Raw genomic sequence first — 9,745 nt, 5'->3', positions numbered from 1 at the left:
GGTCTGAAAAATTCCCTTTTCCGTCATGATGACTTTATAACAATAAGAGATATAGAAAGAACTTTCAAAGTGTTACGCAACGAGGAAGACTCGTTGAAAGAAAAACTAGTTAACCTCTATATATTAGAAGCGTTTTTATGTAACGATCCAACTCTTTATACTAAGCTGAGGTCATTACTAAAAAGAAACAATAACAGTAGACACTTTCTTGAAAGGAGGGAAACTAAATTTTCATTTAAAAACAGAATGTTGAGACACTGATACATATACGCGGAAGCAAAACTGAGTCCCAATGGCATGTCACGGATCCTTTTCTGCGCTCGTCAGCTTTCTTCTACCTTTACCTTCGCCTGAAATATTAAACATAGAAAGAGTAAGTATAAACATATACTTAGTAAGGGACCCACTACTAGTCCCGCTAGGTTTCTGTTAACTTCCTATTAGAGTCTTGAAAAGTGGTACCCCTGAACTGACACGTTCCCGAACACGTGCAATTTGTGATCCCGAAGGAACATATCTGGTCTTTGGTGAACCCAAAGGAACACCTAGGACAAACTGGTCTTTAGTGTACCCGAAGGAAACACTAAGACAATCGGGCTGCGAGCGATCCCGTCGAATCACTCGAATCATGTCTATGTTAATGTCAATGCCAGACTGGTGGTCCCCTCGGACTATGCAGTCCTAAAAAGGTGGTGATCTCGAAGGACACCCATGTGGGTACGACTCTAACAGACAAAGTTAACAGAACACCCTATCCATAGCATGTATCATGTCATAACATCATCGTAAACATGACATGAATATTAATCTTAACGTTCTTAATCATGTAATTAATATATCATGCATCAACATCAACAGTCATCAACATAATATCAGTCATCATCATCAATCATCCATATAATGACAATCATTATCAATAGCATCAAGTTATGCATTTTAGCTACCATCAATGCATAACCATAATTACATGCGGTTTCTTAAATTCAGTTCGAAGGTTTAGGGGGAGAAACTCTTACATGGAGATTTTAGCCAAACAAGGTAGTCCCTATCTAACAGTAAAAAATTCTCCAATTAACTGGAGTCTAATCATAAAAGAAAAACTCAGTATCTTAATTAATAAAATTAGCAATTGGCTAACATCCAAAAATTCTTCCAAATTAATTAAATTTCTAAAATTTGGGTTGAAACCAATTCAACCTTGATTGGGAAAAATCCAAGATTAATTCTAAGAAAATTAGCCAATTGAACTTTTAAAGAAACCCCCAAAAAGATCCAAAATTAAATTAATAAAATATTAATTTAATTTCATTGGCTTACCAAGGTTACTCAAATGGAAGTTGAAAAATCCTCTTATCCTTGATGGAAAAATTCATCACTTTAAATCCTCAAGCTTCCAAAAAGACCAATCTTAATTACAACTGGTGAGGCGGCGACAGCAGAGGGTTATGAATATGAAGAACCTTTTTCTTTTTCCTTTACTTTCTAACTTAAGCATTCCAATGCTATTTATTATTATTATTTCCTTTTCCTTTTAGGATATATATATATATATATATATATATATATATATATATATATATATATAAAATCTTAGGCATTTATAACCATTAATAATAATAATAATACTTCTTTATTATTATTAATTTTCTCTCACCAAAATCTACAATAAACATATATATTTATTTAAACCATTATAAATATATATCTTTTCTTGTCCAATCAAATCAATCATCCCTCTCCTCATGGATTATCTTCTTTTTCAAACAAATATAATTATATTTCAACATATAATTAACTTCACTTTTCCATATTAATTAAATATATATATATATATATATATCCATATATATATACTCAATTAATTCCAATTCCACCAAAACCAACTTTTCCCTCCAAAATCTCAATTTAACTTAAATTCTCAATTAATTTAATCAATCAAATCTTTTCTCATAAATCACTTATAACTTCCAACATGAATTATCTTAACCCAACCATAACAACTTCACTCCATAATCAAGATTTATCTTTCTACGGAATAAATTAATTATATTCCACAATAATTAATTATTATTTATCTTTATCTAAAATAATTAATTATCTTCCACAATAATTAATTATTATTTATCTTTCTTAAAAATAATTAATTATCTTCCACAATAATTAATTATTATTTATCTTTTTCCAAAATAATTAATTAACTTCCACAATAATTAATTATTATTTATCTTTCTCCAAAATAATTATCCTTTTACAAATAATTATATTTTCCTAAAATATAATTATTTTACCTTTTCTCCCATAATAAATATCCTTTCTTTAAAATACAATTATCTTTTCCTTAAATAATTATATTTCAACGAATATAATTATCTTTTCCTTTAGTATAATAATTATATATTTTTTCTACATATACATATAATTATTAAATTTCCGACAAACTTTCCACCCCATAATTTAATTAAATAACATCCATAATTATTTAATTTAATTCAACTTCAACAACACTAAAAATCCACAACTTTACTTAATTCTCCTAACTTACCATTTAATCCAAATCTCAACAAACACCATTCGAAAACTTGTAATTAATTAAATATTCATCAAACAAATATTTAATTAATTTCAATTCCCACAAAAACCAAATAATTATCATTAAATGAATTCAAAATAACGCCCAATAAATTAAATCTAATTAAATAAAATTAAGATAATTAACTCCAAAATTATCTTAATTTTTTGGGCGTTACATTTTAATTCCCAAGCAACAACACAACCACATAAATCTCCAACATCTAGACATATTGGATAATGAAGAAATCTTCAAAGACTATCCATGGGGAAGGTTATCATACATCCTAACATATCAATTCATGAAAAAAACATCCTACAATGACAAGGATGTTGTATACCTTCAAGGATTTCCCCTAACTTTAGTCTATTGAGCTTTTAAGACAAGACCAAGACTTTCCAATTTAGATGTTGGGTTTGGAAGAAAGCATGCAATTGAAGGGCCAACAATTGTAACATGGGAATGTTTGGAAACAAGTGACTAGAGGACTCTAAACATCAACATTTTTTAATCTGAGAATGTAAGTAAATCTAGAGAATGCTTTATATATGTCTATCTAGATAGACAATGAAAGATTTCTATCCATGTCTATCTTGAATAGACAATGATATAAATCTATCACTGTTTATCAATACATTTGCTATTTTTCACTAATAATCTAATATCATTTTATTTGTAGTTCTCTACGACACCACTAGACTCAACAGAAGAAGAGTCAAACAATTTTGAAATATTTCAAAGATATTGAGAAGCAGGATAGAAAAGAAAAGGCAAAGCAACGAAAGAAAAAAAAAAGAAAGAAATGGAAAAAACATAGAAACAAACAAAATCTTAAATGAAATAAGAGAAATAAAAAAATCAAGAAAAAATAGAAACATAACAATATTATTAAGACAAGAAATAAAAGAAATAAAAAACATGTTGACAATGGTTATGAGAAGCTTGAATGTTCCACCACCATCAGCCAAACTTTAAGAACAACATAATGAGAAAGAAATTGCATATACAAAAGTCGTGGAGAAAAATAGGCCAACTAATTGTAGCCTTTGTCTTCTTGATGAAGATGAAGAAGTTAATACAATGGTGAAGTATGCAACAACACATTGCTCTACGGTTAGTGCCTTATTCATTATGTACTCCTTTGTTTTGTTTAATGTTGCTTAATTTCTAAATAAAATACGATTATGTTGTTTCTTTTTCTTTACAGGAAACTGTCGTTTTGGAAACACAAAGTAGTTTAAAAACAATAGCAACTACAGATTTAGAAACACTCAAAACACAAATATTGTCGCAGGTTTAATTCTTTTCCAAATAATAAATATAATTTATCTCGTATAAACAAAGATAGAAGTCTAACTCTGTTTGGATGTGTTTTCTTCATGATGTCTCTGAACATTCTTACTTTATGTGCTTGCAAATAGATGAAGAAGAAGAAGAGAGCAACGAAATCATAAATTTATAAATACCAAAAACACAAGTGTTCACACAGGTTTTAATTTGTTTAATATACAACTGGTTTCACGATCGTTTATCAATGTTAAACGATTGTTTATATTTATTTTACAGGATCGTTTATATATTTCACACGACTGTTCATTTAGTTTACACACACTTTAATTTCTTTGCTATTCAACTAGTTTCATGATCGTGTATTTATGTTATACAATCGTTTATATATATTATACAATCGTGTATACATATTTAAACGATCTTTATATTGCACAGTGGTCTACATTTTCTTGCACAATCATTTTGACAACACATTCTCTTTTTAAATTCAGACAATTGAAGTTGAAGATGGAGAAAACGAAGAAGAAGCTGAAAATAGGAGGCAGGAAGAAAAAACAAAACGAAGCCAGATTCAATTGGGAAATATTGTAATCATTGAAGAAAAAAATAGAAAAATAAGATGACAAACAAGGGGAAGAAAATAAAAACTATACATCAAAAGGGAAACAAAAGTTGATTGAAGATGATGATGTTGATAATAAGGAAACAGAAGAAAAAATTGACATTGATAGTAGTGAAGAACATGCAGCACAAGAACTGGAAACAAAAGAAAAAAAGAAAAATTAAAGAAAAGCAAAAGGAAAATAATGGTGGTGAGCAAAAAAAAGACAAAAGTTTCAAAAATGATATGGAGACAACCAATCTCAATGGAGACAATCAATCTCAACACAAGAAGAAAACAACAAGAAAAACGAAAGAAGAATGTCAACTCAAGAATACATTGATTCCGCTCCATCCTTTAATCTAAAAATTTCTTAATATTTTAGAGATGATTTATAATATTTGTAAAGCTTTAAATCTTTAAATTTACCTTTTGAAAATTTCTTTATTTTATACTCGAGTAATTTGTATTCCATTTCATTCTTTATATCCTACACTATCCTGTAAAATGTATAACGAAGTCAATTACATTTATTACCACGATCGTTTAGATTCAACAACACTATTGTTTAAACGTATAACTACACCATATTACACAATCGTTTAAATAATATCCTTCACGATCGTGTAACTTGTATAGAAGCATCATTAATATGTAAATCTATAGCAACATATATTACCATCACGTAAATCATATAACCGGATCGTTTAGATAAACTAGCACGATCATGTATGTTTAATAAAATGATCGTTTGCATTTTTGTTAGATCAAATTTCTACAAACAATGCAATCATTTACATCTTTTAAAAGATCGTTTTGACATAGTTACACGATCGTTTATATATATTAAACAGTAAGCGTAAATGATCGTTTTGACATAGTTACACGATCGTTTTGTTGTTAAATTCTTACTCTCAAGCATTTAATAGTAAACAGTCTTAGAGAGAGACATATATTTCATAGAAGAAAATGCCCGGGATGGATATGAATTGGGCAAGAACAGGGCGCAGAATCAAGGGCATAATCGGGGAAGACTCAATAGGCATCCCATCTTGCTAGGGGAATTCTCAGTTCTGCCATGAAAAGAAAGGGACCACCTAGTCTCAGGGTAAGGCCACGAGATTGATCTCACCACGGGGAGGACGAGACTCTTATTCTTTCATAAGTTCAGTTCTTTATCTACTATCCAAAATCTTGGGAATTGCAAGCATTTCTTTCTAAGCTTATACACTTTTGATATCTGAGTATGATTAGGAGGTCATGAGAGAGAAGCAAGAAGAAGGAGAGGGGGACCGGGCCCTATCACTATGAAGTAGGGTGCGGAAGTCTATCCCGATAGGTTTGAGGTGAGTTTCATAGGTCTTCTTCCATTCTCCCTTTCATAGGAATAAGTCAAAGAATCTGAGTAGGATGAAGATGATCCCTTTCGGACTAGAAGAAAAGCTTTCTTATGAATCGTAGAAATCCCCTCTATTCGTCTTGGCCTCTCCTCTCGTGGTGTGGCAGCACAGGAAAACCCTGGTAGGAGGTTGACTAGTTTGAGTCTGTAATAATCAGCCTACGCCATTCAGACTCCTTTGGACCCTACTAAAGGAATGAAGGAGTCAGGAGGTCTTGAACCTACTAAAGGAATTCAGGAGTCAAAAGGACCCATAGGCAAGGTTTGAAGTAGAAGCAATGTCCTCCGGACCGCTCCTACTCCGTCTGATTCCATATGAAATTTAGAAGACTATAAAAAAAAGACCTACTTAAAGGAATGAAGGAGTCAAAAGGACGTATGCGAAGCGAAGCTTAACTGGACTCCTTCTCCGGGTTTGGAACGTGGAAGAGAAGGAAAGATCAGATCTTGAATGCTCAAAGGCCGACGGCCTGTGGATCTCGAAGGATTACAGGTAAAGGATCGACGAGAAAAAATTGCTTTTCCCCTCTTTGTCAATATGAAAATAGTGGTCCTTTTTCTTTATCAAGCTTAATCTATGGAATATTAGTGGTCTCATTGATAAGGACAGAATGAATGTCTTAAGCAAATTCTCTTTTATCCTTTTTTCCTTTCTCACTTGGCTATTTCTCGGCTTTTTTCCTTTTCAATCTTAGACAAAAGAAGACGGAGGTTCAGCTTGCTTCTGCTGAGTGGCGTGGATCACTGACTTCATCTTCTCATGAACCTCAATTTCAAAGAATGAAAATCAAAGAATTTGCGAAGGACTCTCTCCACTAACAAGAAAAAAATAGCTTTTATCATGAATCAGAAAATCTCTCTTTGATCCTTATTTAGTAGGTCAACTTGCACTCCTTCTAAGTGGCAGAATAAGGAATGAGCTTGAAAATTCTGAGATCTCCTACGGAGCCTTATCATTTTGAGTCGTCCGGAGGACTCAGAAATCCATATAAGAATAATGCACTCCTTCAAATATTATAATTCAGTCGTTTCGCCTCAAATTCTTTGACCCTCTCCTTATTATTTGGAGAGCTATTTCATAATACCACTCCTTAACAGTCGTTTCGCTTCGCACCTCCGGACGACTCCAAATAGAGGTTCGAAGAAACTCAACTGATAAGGAGAGGAGAGGGTCAAAGATGAAGAGAGGAGAAAGAAAGTCTTTAGTTTCAGGCTGTCCGCTACGCTTCCGCTCCTTATTCAAGTTCCAGGCAAGAAAAGAAAGGCAGGGATCTTCTTTGAATAAGGACTTATCCCTTATTTATCGCCCTTATTTTTTGAAATAACTCCACTAATTAAGCTAGCACGGACCGGTGAGAAGAAGCTCGACTAAAAAGGAGTCAATGAACAAGGGCGACTTAAAAGGAGTCAGGAGAGGCTCGACTGAAAGGCGAGGAGGTCGAAGAAAGATTCTCTTTTGCAATTCCGGACAGGTCCTCCGGACTCATGAAATATATGCCCCTTTCTGCGGACATACCATACCGTATTGCTTTCTTATTTACCGGATCATTCAACTGATCAACCGCTCCGTGAGAAGACCGATTGATAACAAGAAGAACCACTAGACTCAGACTATTACAAATATTCAGATGCGAAGGCAAGCGACTATTAAGGAGGGCAAAGAGGACAAAGGACCCTACTAAAACCCATTAATTCAAAGTCAAAGAATGAATCAAACTGACCTTGCCTTACGAAATCATGATCTTTCTTACCTCTTTTCTAAAGCAACTAAAACCTCTTGGTCTTTGACTCTCAAAATGGGGTTTACGGGGGGGTTCCATGTGTGTTCACATCTTTTCTTCTCATCTCACTTTGGGACTGAAAGACAAAAGCGAGTCGGCTTCTTTGCCCTTTCCTCCCTACTGTAGCAAGCAGCCAAAGACCTTGAATTGCTCGCTTCGCTTCCTAATTCCAAACTGAAAACTAAGGGGGAGATTCCAAACACAAAACTAAGGGGGTTTTTTAACCTCCGCTACATCTGCTTTTTGAGATTTCTACCCCGAGAAGGAAAGGAGTGTAGCGACTCTATCTTTTTGCGTAGTAGTTCCTTCCTTCTTCCTTCTTCCTGGTGGAGGCGCAAAGAATTTGTGGGGGGAGCCTCTTTCGGAGATGGAAAGATAACCCTTGGTGGAGCGAAGCGGAAAAGTCTGTCAATGTTCGCGATAGTGACCCTGGAGCGTAGCGACTCTATCTTTTTGCATAGTTCTTCCTTCCGCACTTTTCCTGGTGGAGGCACAAAGAATTTGCGAAGGGCAGGAAAGAAAGAAGGGGGAGCGAAGCGACTTAATCAGCTGTAGCTGTAGCAGTTTGAAAGGTAGAGAATGAGCCCGCTAAACCCAGAGAATGAAAGAAGCGTCTTTCAAGGCAAGAAAAGTATTTTATTCGTTTAAACTTTTATTCTCGAGATTGTTTAACGCTTCAATTTATCATTACTGGCTGATTAATTGTATTACGAATCTCTTTCTATATGGATTAAACAATTTGTTACATCAAGTAAACAATACTTTAACCTAGACTAGAGAATCGTGTATATTGGACTGAATGATACGATATATAGTCTAAACGATATTTAGTGTTTACATATTAATTTTAGGGTTTAGGGTTTAGTGTTTTATAAACGATCGTGTACATAACGAAAATATATTATGATCATTATTTTTAGGATGTTGTACCTGGTGACAAATAATTTCCTGTCTCTGTCTCATGCTAAGTGCATAAGATTGACACTCTTATTAAGGATAAACTGACCAAGGAACAGCTACAGATGTTCCATAAAACAATTTTTGGTACATTACTAAATGTCAACATGGTCTTCAACGACCAGTTGATCCGTCATTTCTTACTAAGGCAGATACTTGAAGAAGCCAATGCAAATGAAATCTATTTTTCTGTTTTGGGAAAAAATGTCTATTTCACCCAAAATAAATTCAACATCATAACCAGTTTGTGACCAACAAATGTAACATTGAATAAAAGTTATGACAATAAGCGCCTACAAAGCCTACTATTCGGATAACAAAACAAGAAGATAATAACGTGCTTGGAAGTTGAGAAATCTTTCAAAAAATTTGACATTATGAATGATGATGATTCTGTAAAGGTTGCCTTAGCCCTCTTTATTGAAACTGTGATGGTGCGAAAGGATAAAAGAACGCAGTTTGATATGGATGTTTTGGAAAAAGTAGATGATGAAGAAGTTTTGAGAACTTTGATTGGTCAACTTTCTTCTACACTCGTTTGATCAACAGTTTGAAAACAATTCTACAAGGGAAAAAAGAAGCATACGAGTTAAACAAGGCAAGAAGTTCAAAAGCAGTGGCATACTACAACATCAAAGGCTACGTACTTTCTTTTTAGGTGATTTTTATTTGTTTATATACTTTAGTTAAATACAAACTAAACATCAAAGATTAACATATTTGTTTGACTATTTTAGGTGTGAGCTTATGAAACACTCTCAACTGCAAGTGAACACCTAGCCACAAAAAACAGTTAGAGATTAATCCCTAGAATATTAAGATGAAATTGTACACAAGCTCCATCGTACAAAATGTTGCAGAAAAACATATTCAACAACAAAAATATAAGTAAAAGTTGTCGACAACCGTTTAAAAAAATTGCACAATCGTTTACATTTGAAACGTGATCTTATATCATTTTATAGACGATCATTTAGCTTAATGTAATATCGTTTATATTGAATACCATATCCAGTATCATTTGATTTTATAGACGATCGTTTACTAGTTTAGTTTGATATACAACGTATTAACAATTCTTTGATTATAACATTGCAAATTGTTGTTCAACCCAAACTAAAGCTATCAACCCAAGAGAAAGCTTTCAT

The sequence above is a fragment of the Cucumis melo genome, chromosome 1 (genome assembly GCF_025177605.1).
Source record: "Cucumis melo cultivar AY chromosome 1, USDA_Cmelo_AY_1.0, whole genome shotgun sequence".
Taxonomy (NCBI): domain Eukaryota; kingdom Viridiplantae; phylum Streptophyta; class Magnoliopsida; order Cucurbitales; family Cucurbitaceae; genus Cucumis; species Cucumis melo.
The sequence above is the reverse complement of the archived record's forward strand: the minus strand, read 5'-3'. Positions refer to the sequence as shown.